Source organism: Macaca thibetana, chromosome 3, assembly GCF_024542745.1.
Source record: "Macaca thibetana thibetana isolate TM-01 chromosome 3, ASM2454274v1, whole genome shotgun sequence".
Taxonomy (NCBI): Eukaryota; Metazoa; Chordata; class Mammalia; order Primates; family Cercopithecidae; genus Macaca; species Macaca thibetana.
The window spans coordinates 129,240,505-129,254,159 of NC_065580.1; the positions used below are offsets into that span (position 1 = coordinate 129,240,505).

At 49.5% G+C, this 13,655-nt stretch overlaps 1 long non-coding RNA gene and 1 pseudogene across 6 annotated transcripts in view; both read left to right on the forward strand.

Annotated features, from left to right (window-relative positions):
- Positions 1 to 8,654, forward strand: part of LOC126950316 (uncharacterized) — a 76,885-nt gene extending 68,231 nt beyond the window's left edge. For 3 of the 5 annotated variants that reach the window (XR_007724155.1, XR_007724157.1, XR_007724159.1), the window contains 3 exons: positions 5,122 to 5,450; positions 5,734 to 8,058; positions 8,150 to 8,654. This is a non-coding gene — a long non-coding RNA (uncharacterized LOC126950316). The remainder of the gene's footprint in view (positions 1 to 5,121; positions 5,451 to 5,733; positions 8,059 to 8,149) is intronic. The other 2 variants (XR_007724158.1, XR_007724156.1) reach the window with 2 other exon arrangements.
- Positions 8,655 to 9,632: 978 nt separating this feature from the next.
- On the forward strand, positions 9,633 to 11,482 carry LOC126950920 (putative uncharacterized protein FLJ46235; annotated as a pseudogene). The gene has a single exon (XR_007724300.1). The product of XR_007724300.1 is annotated as a putative uncharacterized protein FLJ46235 (transcript).
- The last annotated feature ends 2,173 nt before the right edge of the window (positions 11,483 to 13,655 follow it).

Below are 13,655 nucleotides of genomic sequence, written 5' to 3' on the forward strand. Positions count from 1 at the left end.
GTAATCCCAGCACTTTGGGAGGCCAAGACGGGCGGATCACGAGGTCAGGAGATCAAGACCATCCTGGCTAACACGGTGAAACCCCATCTCTACTGAAAAATACAAAAAACTAGCCGGGCGAGGTGGTGGGCGCCTTCCCAGCTACTCGGTAGGCTGAGGCAGGAGAATGGCATAAATCCGGGAGGCAGAGCTTGCAGTGAGCTGAGATCCGGCCACTGCACTCCAGCCTGGGAGACAGAGCGAGACTCTGTCTCAAAAAAAAAAAAAAAAAAAAAAGGGCCGGGCGCGGTGGCTCAAGCCTGTAATCCCAGCACTTTGGGAGGCCGAGACGGGCGGATCACGAGGTCAGGAGATCGAGACCATCCTGGCTAACACGGTGAAACCCCGTCTCTACTAAAAATACAAAAAACTAGCCGGGCGAGGTGGCGGGCGCCTGTAGTCCCAGCTACTCTGGAGGCTGAGGCAGGAGAATGGCGCAAACCCGGGAGGCGGAGCTTGCAGTGAGCTGAGATCCGGCCACTGCACTCCAGCCCGGGCTACAGAGCAAGACTCCGTCTCAAAAAAAAAAAAAAAAAAAAAAAAAAAATGAGGGTAGGAGAGTCAGAACTGGAGCAGGAGATGTGGTTGATGGAAGCAGAGGTCAGAGAGGGAGATTTGAAGATGCTTCACTTATGACTTTGAAGATGGAGTCAGGGGCCATGATCCAAGGAATGGGGATGGCTTCTAGAAGCTGGAAAAGCCAAGGGTACACTTTAGAGCCTTCAAAAGGAATGTAGCCCTGCTGACACCTTGACTTTAGCCTTAATAAACCTAGTTTGGGCTTCTGGCCCCCAGAATTGTAAGATGGTAGATTTGTAGTGTTTTAAGCCACTTAATTTAGGAAACTGCAAACTATGTTGCAACAGCAAGAAGAAATGAACATGAAACCAGGCATGGTGGCTCATGCTGGCAATCGCAGCACTTTAGGAATTTTAGGCAGGAAGATCACTTGAGACCAGGAATTCAAGACCAGCCTGTGCAACATAGTGAGACCTTGTGTCTACAAAAAATAAAAAAAATGGCCAGGCATGGTGGCTTATGCCTATAATCCCAGCACTTTGGAAGGCTGGATCACCTGAGGTCAGGCGTTTGAAACCAGCCTGGCCAACATTGTGAAACGCCATCTCTACTAAAAATACAAAACTTAGCCGGGCGTGGTGGCACGTGCCTGTAATCCCAGCTACTTGGGAGGTTGAAGCAGGAGGATTACTTGAATCTGGGAGGTGGAGGTTGCAGTGAGCCAGGATTGCACCATTGCACTTCAGCCTGGGCAAGAAGAGTGAAACTTCGTCTCAAAATAAAATAAAATTCTAAAAAAATTAATTAGGCATGATGGCATGCACTGTCTGTAGTCCCAGCTACTAGGGAGGCTGAGGTGGGAGGATCGCTTGAGCCTGGGAATTTGAGGTGGCAGTGAGCTGTGACTGTGCTACTGCACTCCAGCCTTGGTGACAGAGTGAGATCTTGACACAAAAAAAAAAAAAAAGGAAGAGAGGTGGGGGGAGGGAGGGAGGTGAGGGGAGGGAAGGGAAGGAAAGAAAGAAGGAAGGAAGAAATTAGCATGGTGGGCATGAGGACAGATGGCAATGTTAAATAAAATGGTCAGGGGTGGCCTCCTAAGTGAAAATTAAGCCAAGATTTGAAGGAGGGGAAGGAGCTGGCCGAGGTGCTGAGGGAAGAGGATTGTAGGCAGAAACAACGGAATAAAGTGTCTGAGGTGTGTCTGAGGCTCTGGAAGGAGGTCAGTGGAGCAGAAGGAGAGAGGGAGAGAATTAGGGCAGGAGGCCAGGGAGTTGCTGGGCTGGGATCAGCACAGATCGTGTAAGCCCTGGGAGGTTATTGCTGGGGCTTTGGCTTTTACTCTGACTGAGATGGGAACTGTGGGAGGGTTCTGAGCAGAGAGGCGACATGATCTCTCTCCCGATTTAAAAGCATTCTCTGGCTGCTGAGTTGAGAAAGACTGTGGGAAGATTTGGGTAGAAGCATGGGGGCCAAGCTGCGGCAACATCCAGGCGGGAGATGATAGTGGTCCTGACCAGGGTCATAGTGGTGGTACGAGATGGTCAGAGGAGAGAAGCAGGGGAGGAGGCCAGGGGGTTGCTGGGTGGAGATCTTTAATACATATTGAAGACACAACAGGATTTCCTGACAGACTGGATGTGGAGTGTGAGAGAAGGCAGAGGTCAAGGTTGAGATAGATTCTTACTGAATTAAGTAATTTTTAAAAACACTACTGCCTTTCTCAATCCTATCAAGTATTGGATGATAGATTAAAGAAATCTCTTCAGGCTCATTGCGGTGGCTCATGCCTGTAGTCACAGTTGTTTGGGAAGCAGAGATGGGAGTATCTTAAAAGGAATTCAAGACCAGCCTGGGCAACATAGCAAGACCTCCTCTCTACAAAAATATTTTTCTTTTTTTTTTTTTTTTTTTGAGACGGAGTTTCACTCTTGTTGCCCAGGCTGGAGTGCGGTAGTGCGGTGGCACCGTCTCAGCTCACCGCAACCTCTGCCTCCTGGGTTCAAGCGATTCTCCTGGGTTCAAGCGATTCTCCTGCTGCCTCAGCCTTCCTGGGTAGCTGGGATTACAGGCATGCACCACCATGCCCGGCTAATTTGGTATTTTTAGTAGAGATGGGGTTTCTCACATGTTGGTCAGGCTGGTCTTGAACTGCTGACCTCAGGTGATCTGCCCACCTCGGCCTCCCAAGGTGCTAGGATTACAGGCGTGAGCCACCGCGCCTGGCCAAAAATATTTTTCAATATTTAATAAAATAAAATAAATGTAGCTAGGTATGGTGATGTGTACTTATAGTCCCAGCTACTCAGGAGGCTGAGGTGGGCAGATCTCTTGAGGTGTCAGGAGTTTGAGACCAGCTTGGGCAACATAGCAAGACCCTTCACTCTACAAAAAATTTTAAAAATAGCCAGGTATGGTGGCACTCAACTGTAGTACCAGCTACTGGGGAGCTGAGGCAGGAAGATGGCTTGAGCCCAGGAGGTCGAGGCTGCAGTGAGCTATAAGTGCACAACTGCATTCCAGTCTGGGTTACAGAGCAGGAGCTGTCTCACAACACAAATAGAAATACAGATAAAATAATAAAATCTCAAGTCAGAGCCTTTTGGCTCTCCAGCCCTTGCAACCCTGGAGCCGTACAGTGGGGCTTGTGTCACTGGGAATGAGGAGACCCCTGCCCAGTGTCGTTGCCAGACTAATCAGTGTTTTAAAAAATATATTAATCGGGTTGGACATGGTGGCTCATGCCTGTAATCCCAGCACTTTGGGAGAGCCAGGTGAGTGGATCACCTGAGGTCAGGAGTTCGAGACCAGCCTGGCCAACATGATGAAACCCTGTCTCTACTAAAAAAAATACAAAACTTAGCCAGGCGTGGTGGGCACCTGTAATCCCAGCTACTCGGGAGGCTGAGGCAGGAGAATTGCTTGAACCTGGGGAATGGAGGTTACGGTGAGCTGAGATCACGCTACTTCACTCCAGCCTGGACGAAAGAATGAGACTCCGTCTCAAAAAACAAACAAAAAAAATTATATCAACATGTAATGGTTTTATTATTAATATGTAATAAATAATAAATTTATTATTTTTTTTTGAGACGGAGTCTCGCTCTGTCAGAAGGCTGGAGTGCAGTGGTGCGATCTCAGCTCACCACAACCTCCGCCTCCTGAGTTGAAGCGATTCTCTTGCCTCAGCCTCCCGAGTAGCTGGGATTACAGGTGTGTGCCACCATGCCCAGCTCATTTTTGTATTTTTAGTAGAGGTGGGGTTTCACCATGTTGGCCAGGATGATCTTGATCTCTTGACTTTGTGATCCACCCACCTCAGCCTCCTAAAGTGCTAGGGTTACAGGAGTGAGCCACTGCGCCCCGCCAAATATTTTAAAAATTTTGTCTTGTATTACTTCTATCAACAGGTAATGGTTCTATTATTAATATGTAATGAATAATATTTTTAAAATTTTGTCTTATTTTCTAATTTTAATATAATTATTTATATAAAGAAAAAGTCTTAGAGATCTTCAACAAAGTTAAAAAATGTAGAGGGATGCTAGACCCAGAAAGATTAAGAACTTCTAGTTAGAAATATTCAGAGTAGGCCGGGCGCGGTGGCTCAAGCCTGTAATCCCAGCACTTTGGGAGGCCGAGACGGGCGGATCACGAGGTCAGGAGATCAAGACCATCCTGGCTAACATGGTGAAACTCCGTCTCTACTAAAAAAATACAAAAAAACTAGCCAGGCGAGGTGGCGGGCGCCTGTAGTCCCAGCTACTCCGGAGGCTGAGGCAGGAGAATGGCGTAAACCCAGGAGGCAGAGCTTGCAGTGAGCTGAGATCTGGCCACTGCACTCCAGCCTGGGCGACAGAGCAAGACTCCGTCTCAAAAAAAAAAAAAAAAAAAAAAGAAATATTCAGAGTAAGCCACATACAACTTGCTACTTGATCTATTTTCTTTCTTTCTTTTTTGTTTTGGGAGATGGGGTCTCAGTCTGTCACCCAGGCTGGAGTACAGTGGTGCAATCACAGCTCACTGCAGCCTTGAACTCCTGGGCTAAGGCTCCTCCTGCCTCAGCCTCCTGAGTAGCTGGGACTGTAGGTATACATGATGATACCTGGCTAATTTTTAAATTGTTTTGTAGACATGGGGTCTCACTTTGTTGGCCAGGCTGGTGTCAAACTCCTGGCCTCGAGTGACCCTTCCACCCCTGCCTCCCATCCTAGAGGTATGAGCCACCACAACAAGCACTTGTTCAAATTTCTAAAAAAATAAGAAATTTCTGTAGTAAGGCTGTGGGATGATGGCAGAAAGATCAAAGTAGAAAAACAGAAGAATAAGTTCAAATGACTTATTCACACATATTCTTTTGACAGCAAGAAGAACTTTTAGTAGATACATTTCTTCATTTCTTACAAACAAAAGGCAAATAAACAATGTTGTACAGGAACTTCAACACACACTGTACAATATTTCCACTTTGCTGACATCAGTTGTGGAAATTCTTCATGGTTTACTTAACTATCACTATCAGTAATTTGCTTCTCTGATCTTTTTTTTTTTTTTTTTTTTGAGGTGGAGTCTCGCTCTGTCGCCCAGGCTGGAGTGCAGTGGCCGGATCTCAGCTCACCGCAAGCTCCGCCTCCCAGGTTCACGCCATTCTCCTGCCTCAGCCTCCCGAGTAGCTGGGACTACAGGCGCCCGCCACCTCGCCCGGCTAGTTTTTTGTATTTTTTAATAGAGACGGAGTTTCACCGTGTTAGCCAGGATGGTCTCGATCTCCTGACCTCGTGATCCACCCGTCTCGGCCTCCCAAAGTGCTGGGATTACAGGCTTGAGCCACCGCGCCCGGCCTCTCTCTGATCATTTTTATCAACTTCCTCGTCTGTTAACTTCTCTCCAAGGTATGTCATATCATGACATACTGCTGCTGCATGAACATGGCCAGTGTCATTTTATTAAACATGTAGAATGCTTCCCTAATTTCTTTTTTTACCCTCTGTCTCTGTGTTTTGCATTTTTCTTACCTTTATTGTCAGAAACTCCAGAAAGTCAATCATACTAATTTATCACCATTTGCTTCATTAATTTATACTTTGCTTATATGGAATTTTGCCCAATAGACCTCACTACAATTTCTAACCCATTTTTTGTTTTTTGTTTTGTTTTGTTTTGTTTCTGAGACAGGGTCTTGCTCCATTGTCCAGGCTGGAGTGTAGTGGTGCCATCACAGCTGACCGTAACCTCAACCTCGCAGGCTCAAGCGATCCTCGCACCTCAGCCTCCCAAGTGGCTGAGACTATAGATGCTTGCTACTATGCCCAACTAATACTTGGACTTTTCCTATATGTGGGTTCCAGAGGGCTGAAAGTGAAACGTGAGTATGCATGGATTTTGGTATATGCAGAGATGGGGAGCTGGAACTAATCCTCTCTGTATACTGAGGGATGACTGTATATATTTTTACAATTATGCTGTAGGGCACATATTGTTCCATAACCTTGAAAATGATAATTTTAATGAAAATTATTTTTAATTGAGTGGAATAATAATAATAATAATAAAAGTAGCAGCTGGACAGGTGTGGTGGCTCACACCGGTAATCACAACACTTTGGGAGGCTGAGGTAGGAGGGTGGCTTGAGGCCAAGAGTTTCAGACAGGATTTGGAAACCAAAGGAATCACCATCCCTACAGAAAAATACATGAATTAGCCTAGTGTGGTGGCATGTTCCTGTAGTCTCAGCTACTTGGGAAGCAGCTGTGGGAGGATCACTTGAGCCCAGGGAGGTTGAGACTGTAGTGAGTCATGATCAGGCCTCTGCACTCCTGCCTGGGTGACAGAGTGAGACCCTGTCTCAAAACAACAAAAAAGTAGCAGCTAACATGAACTGACCTTTTACTAGGTGCCTATAAATACCATAATATAATTTCTTATAACTGTTTCTTATTTCACTTAACCACTCTGTCTTCGATTACTCCCAGAATTTCACCGTGTTTATGCAGATGACCTTTTGTTTAGATTGAATTGTCTCCCAAGGTATTTCCAGAAGTGAGATTACTGTGAGTCATGGTGAATGGACATTCTCATTGCCCTTGATATAAATTGACAAGATTTTGGGTGCCTCCTGGCTATAATCCCAGCATTTTGGGAGGCTAAGGCAGGAGGATTGCTTGAGGCCAAGAGTTGGAGGAGGCAGTAAAGTAAGACCCTGTCTCTATTATTTTAAAAAATTGCCAAGCTTTACCCTGGAAGGCTTAGGTACAATTTAAACACCCTCATAGTATAAGAAGGAGTCCATTTCACTGCACCTTTGCCAGCACAGGGTATTATAATTTAATAAGTTATTTTTTGTTTGATTATTTTAAATAGATAAAAGACCTCATATTACTTTGTCACATTTCAACATCTTTCCTTAGCTTATTAGCTCTATTTCTTTTCTGTCTGTAAATGGTTGTTGTGGTGGTGGTTTTGTTTGAGGCAGGGTCTTGCTCTGTCCCCCAGGCTTGACTCTAGTGTCATAATCATGACTTACTGCAGCCTTGACCTCCCAGGATCAAACTATCCTTTTGCTTCAGCTTCCTGAGGAGCTGGGACTACAAGTGTGCACCACCACTCCCAGCTAATTTTATTCTTTTTTTGAATAGAGACAGGGTCTCACTGTGTTGTCCAGGCCAGCCTCTAGCTTCTGGCCTCAAGCAGTCCTCCTGTGTTGGCTTCTTAAATTGCTGGAATTTCAGGCATGAGCCACCATGCCTGACCAGGGCTAGTCCTACATTCTCTAGAGTTCTCTTTACTTTGTGCTAGCCAGTCTCTCATTATGTTGTTCCCCTGTTATAATGAATAATTATCTGTATTAAATTTTACACACTTTAAATTTTTGAGTGGTTTACATCTCCTGATTAGACACTGATATGCTAAGAAGGGTCCCTGGAGATAGACTCACATAGATGGGATTTGGACATGAGTTTGGTTATCCAAGGGACTATACTGAGCTCCTTGCCAGTGGAAAATGGGATGCTGGTGATTTCCAGAAAGTGACCTCACAGTGACTCAAGCTACCACTTACTGTTGATTGTGATGAAATGCCAGCTGAGGCACATGCCTTGGGAGCTAAGTGGTTACTGCACTTGACCGCTATGAAGACTGTTGTGGGAACGGTCCTTTTAGATGTACATCAGCAGGGGTCCCCAACCCCTGAGCCATGGAGCTATAAGGAGCCACACAGCAGGAGGTGAGTGGTGTCGAGTAAGGGAAGCTGCATCTGTATTTACAGCCACTCCCCATTGCTCATATTCCCACCTGAGCTCCGCCTTCTCTCAGATCAGCAGCAGCATTAGATTCTCATAGGAGCATGCATCCTATGTGAACCATGCATGCGAGAGATCTGGGTTGCACTGTCCCTGTGAGAATCTAATACCTGATGATCTGTCACTTTCTCCCGTCAAGCTCAGATGGGACCGTCTTGTTGCAGGAAAACAAGCTTAACATGCCCACTGATTCTATATTATGGTGAGTTCTATAATTATTTCATTATATATTACAATGTAATAATGGAAAAAAGTGCCTAATAAATGTAATGTGCTTGAATCTTTTGGCTCAGCTCCTGCCTCCTGGCAGCCTCTCCAGGTCCAGAACTTTCTCCAGTCGGCCTCTACGGGTCAAGCTCATGGCTCACAATGGCCTATTTAGGCCCATACCCTACCTCATGACAGCCTCCACAGGCCCAGCTCCATCATTACAACGGCCTCTTGAGGCCCAGCTCCTGCCTCCCAGCCTTCTCTCCAGGCCCAGAACTTTCTCAAGTCGACCTCACCAGGCCCAGCTACTGCCTCTCATCAGCCTCCCAAGGGCCAGCTTTTGCTTCACAGCCACCTTCCAAAACTCAGCTCCTGTTTTACAGTGGCCTTTTGAGACCCACCTTCTGTCTCCTGGCGGCCTGTACGGGCCTAGCTCCTGCCGTACAACAGCCTCTTTAGTCCCCCCAGCTCCTGCCTCTGGGCGGCCTATACAGGCCCAAAATGTTCACAAGTCGGCCCCTCAAGGCCCAGCTCCTGCCTTCCGTCAGCCTCTCCAGGCCCAGCTGCTGTCTCTAGGTGGCCTCTACAGGCCAAACTCTTTCTCCTGGCTGTGTCTGGAGGCCCAACTCCTGCCTCACAACAACCTCTTTTGGCTCAGCTCCTGCCCAGCTCCTGGTGGCCTTTGTAGGCCCAAAACTGCCTCAAGTCAAGTTCTCCAGACCCAATTCTGCCTCCCAATGGCCTGGACAGGCCCAGCTCCTGTGTGACAATGGCCTCTCCAGGCCCAGCTCTTGCCTCCCAGCGGACTTTCCAGGCCCAGCTTTTGCCTCACAGAGGTCTTCCCCGAACAAGTTTCTACCTGCCTCCTGGCAGCCTCTACAGGCCCAGGTCCTGCCTCACACTAACCTCATTATGCCCAGCTCATGCCTCATGGCAGCATCCTTAGGCCCAGCTCCTGCGCCCAACAGGCTGTCCAGGCCCAAAACTTCCTCAAGTCCCCTCTTCAGGCATAGCTCCTGCCTAACACTGGCCTCTTTAGGCACAGCTCTTGCTTCTCGGTGGCCTCGCCAGGCCCAGCACCTGCATCCCGGTGGCTTCTCCAGACCAAGAATTTTCTCAAGTCTGCCATTCCAGCCCAAACTCCTGCCTCCCATCGGCCTCTACAGGTCCAACCTCTGCCTCACAGCAGACTCTCCAGGCCCAGCATCTGCCTCACCACAGCCCCCCAGGCCAAGCTCCTGCCTTTCGGCAGCTTCTACAGGCCTAGCTCCTGCCTCCCAGTGGCCTCTCTAGGCCAAGCTCATGCCTCACGGTGGCCATTCTGGCCCAGCTTTTGCCTTTTGGCAGCCTCTCTAGGCCCAGAACTTCCACAAGTGAGCCTCTCCAGGCCCAGCTCTTCCTCCCGGCTGGATCTCCAGGCCCACCTCCTGCCTCACAACTTCTTTCGGCTCAGCTCCTGCCCGGCTCCTAGAGGTCTCTGTAGGCCCAAAACTTCCTCACATCAAGCTCACCCGCACAAACTTCTGCCTCCTGGTGGCCTGGATAGGCCCAGCTCCTGCATGACAATGGCCTCTCCAGGCCCAGCTCTTGCTTCACGGAGGTCGTCCCCGGCCAAGTTCCTGCCTGCCTCCCAGCAGCCTCAACAGGCCCAGCTCCTGCCTCACACTGGCATCATTAGGCCCAGTTCATGCCTCACAGTGGCCTCTCCAGGCTGATCTCTTGTCTCACACTGGCCCCTTTAGGCCCAGCTCATGCCTCTTGGCAGCCTCTTCAGGCCCAACTTCTGTGTCCTGGCAGCCTCTCCAGGCCCAGCTCCTGCCTCCTGTCAGCCTCTACAGGCCCAATATCTGCCTCACAGCAGATTCTCCAGGCCCAGCATCTGCCTCACCGTGGCCCCCCCAAGCCAAGCCACTGCCTTTCAGCAGCCTCTACACACCCAGCTCCAGCCACCCAGTGGCTCTTCAGGCCAAGCTAATACCTCACGAGGGTTTTTCCAGGCCCAACTTTTGTCTCATGGCAACCTTCCCTGGCCAGGTTTCCACCTATTTCCTGGCAGCCTGGACAGGCCCAGGTCCTGCCACACACTGGCCTCTCTACGCCCAGCTCATGCCTCACAGTGGCCTCTCCAGGCCCAGCTCCTGTCCCGGGACATCATCTACAGGTCCAAAACTTCCTCAAGTCGGCCTCTCCAGGCCCAGTTGCTGCCTCCTGGCGTCCTCTCCAGGCCTAGCTCTTCCTCCTGGCTGTATCTACAAGCCCAACTCCTGCTTCACAACAACCTTTTATGGCTCAGCTCCTGCCCAGCTCCTGCCAGCCTTTGTAGGCCCAAAACTTCCTCAAGTCAAGCTCTTTAGGCCCACCTTCTGCCTCGCAGTGGCCTGTACAGACCCAACTCTGGCTTGAGAACAGCCTCTGCAGGCCCCGCTCTTGCCTCCTAGCACCCTCTCCAGGCCCAACTCTTGCCTCATAGTGGCTTCCGTGGGCCAAGTTTCCACCTGCCTCCCAGCAGCCTCAACAGGCCTAGCTCCTCCCTCACAGAGGCTTGTTTATGCCCAGTCGATGCCTCTGGCAACCTATCCAGGCCCAGCTCCTGCCTCATACTGGCCTCTCTAAGCCAAGGTCCTTTCTCATACTGGCCTGTTTAGGCCCAGCTCATTCCTCTCGTCATCTCTCCAGGCCCAGCTTTTGCCTGTTGTTGGCCTCTGCCTCACAGTGCACCTTCCAGGCCCACCTCTTGCCTCACCGTGGCCTCCTGCAGCCAGATTCCTGCCTTTTCGCAGCCTCTACAGGCCTAACTGCTGCCTCCCAATGGCCTTTGTAGGCCACGCTCATGCCTCACAGTGGCCTTTCCAGGCCTAGCTTTTGCTTTTTGGCATCCACTCCAGGCCCAGAACTTCCCCCAGTCAGCCTCTCCAGGCCTAGCTCTTCCTCCCAGCAACCTCTGCAGGTCCAAATCGTCTTCAAGTTGGCCTCTTCTGGCCCAGCTCCTGCCTCCTGGCGGCCTCTGAAGACTCAAATCATCCTCCAGTTGGTTTTTCCAGGCCCAGCTCCTGCCTTTTGGTGGCCGCTCCAGGTGCAAAACTTTCTCCTGTCAGCCTGTCCAGGCCCAGCTCATGCCTCTCGGTGGCCTTCCCAGGCCCTGCTTTTGACTTTTGGTGGCCTCTTCAGGCCCAGAACTTGACCTGAAGTCGGCCTCTCCAGGCCCAGCTCCTGCCTTCTGAAGGCCTGTACAGGCCCAACCTCTGCCTCACAGTGGACTCTCCACGCCCAGCTCTTGCCTCACTGTAGCCTCACTAGTCCAAAACTCCTGCCTTTTGGCAACTTTGACAAGCCCAGCTTCTGCCTTTCAATGGCCTCTTTGGGCCCAGCTCATTCCTTACAATGGCCTTTCCAGGCCCAGTTTTTCCCTTTTGGCAGCCTCTCCAGGCCCAGAACTTCCTCTTTAGGCCCAGTTGCTGCCTCCTGCCATCCTCTCCAGGCCCAGCTCTTCCTCACGGCTCTGTCTATAGGCCCAACTCCTGCCTCACAACAACGTCTTTGGACTCAGCTACTGCCCAGCTCCTGGTGGCCTTTATAGGCCCAAAACTTTCTCAAATCAAGCTCTCCAGACCTATTGTCAACCTCGTGGCTGCCTGAACAGGCCCAGCTCCTGCCTGACAATGGCCTCTCCAGGCTTTACTCCTGCCTCACAGTGGGCTTTCCAGGCCTAGCTCTTGCCTCATGGTGGCCTTCCCCGGCCATGTTCCTATCTGACTTCCGGCAGCCTCAGCTGGCCCAGCTTCTGCCTTGCACTGGCGTCTCTAGGCCCAGCTCCTTTCTCACGGTGGCCTCACCAGGCCCATCTCCTGCCTCAAATCTACCTCCCAAGACCCGGGTCTTGTCTCATGGTAGTCTCTCTTACACCAGCTCCTGCCTCACAATGGCCTCGTCTGGCCCATCTTCTGCCTCACAGTGACCACTCAAGGCCCATCTTCTGCCTCATGGTGGCCTCTTCTGGTTTTGCTCTTGCCTCACAGTTGCTCTTGCAGATCCAGCTTTAAGTCTTTGATGGTCAACAGCATCAAGGAGCCTAAAGCTTCCCTGGACTCTCATTTGTTCACTTCACAGCAGAGTGCCTTAGCAAAAGCCATCTCTTCTTTTAACCTTGAGAGTGGATTTCTGACAAATCGATAGTAAATTCTGCCTGTGTGGTTTCACAATGATTTCTGTTTTATTTAGTGTCCCATGGTTTTTCTTGTCTACTGGGGATGAGGAGGCAATGGGCCTCTGCTTGGGCCCTTTGTCTTTGCCCTGGACATGGTAGCTTCTCACTTCATGTCTTCTTTTTTTATATTTTTTACAGTTTTTTTTTTTCCTTAGGGTCTTGCTCTGTCACCCAGGCTGGAGTGTAGTCATGTGATTATGGCTCACTGCAGACTTGGCCTCTTGGCCTCAAGTGATCCTCCCAGCTCAGCATTTTGAGTAGCTGAGACTACAGGTTCATTCCAATATGCCTGGTTAATTTCTTATTTTTTCTGAGAGGTTGGTTCTCACTGTGTTGCCCAGGCTGGTCCCAAACTTTTGAACACAAGCAGTCCTTTTGCCTGGGCCTCCCAAAGTGCTGAGATTACAAGCATGAGCCATCATGCCTGGCCTGCCATTTGCTTGTCATGAACTATTAAGAATTTACTTTTTGATTAATATACTATGACTATATACATTTGTAGAGAGAGATTTTACATTTTTCTTGGATACCAATTTTTTTTTTTTTTTTTTTTTTTTTTTTGAGGCAAGTTACTGCTTTCTCATTTAGGATGGAGTGCAGTGGTGTGATCTCAGCTCACTGCAAACTCTGCTTTCTTGGCTTAAGTGATCCTCTCACATCAGCCTCCTGAGTAGCTGGGACCCCAGGTATGAGCCACCATGCCCAGGTAATTTTTATATTTGTTATAGAGAGGGGGTTCTCACGATATTTCCCAGACTGGTTTCAAACTCCTGGGCTCAAGCAATCCTTCCACCTCAGCCTCCCACAGTGCTGGGATTACAGGTGGGAGCCATCACATCTGGCCTGCCATTTTCTTTTCAATGATCATTAAGAATTCACTTTATGCCAGGCACGGTGGCTCATGCCTGTAATCCCAGCACTTTGGGAGGATGACATGGGTCTATCATGAGGTCAGGAGTTCAAGACCAGCCTGGCCAAAATGGTGAAATCCCGTCACTACTAAAAATAGAAAAATTAACCAGGTGTGGTGTCAGGCGCCTGTAATCCCAGCTACTCAGGAGACTGAGGCAGGAGAATTGCTTGAACCCAGGGGGGCTGAGATGGAGGTGAGCTGAGATCGAGCCACTGCACTCCAGCCTGGGCGACACAGGGAGACTCCATCTCAAAAAAAAAAAAAAAAGAATTGACTGGGTGCGGTGGCTTATGCCTGTAATCCCAGCACTTTGGGAGGCCGAGGCAGGTGGATCACGAGGTCAGGAAATCGAGACCATCCTGGCTAACACAGTGAAACCCCGTCTCTACTAAAAATGCAAAAAATTAGCTGGGTGTGGTGGTGGGCGCCTATAGTCCCAGCTACTTGGGAGGCTGAGGCAGGAGAATGGTGT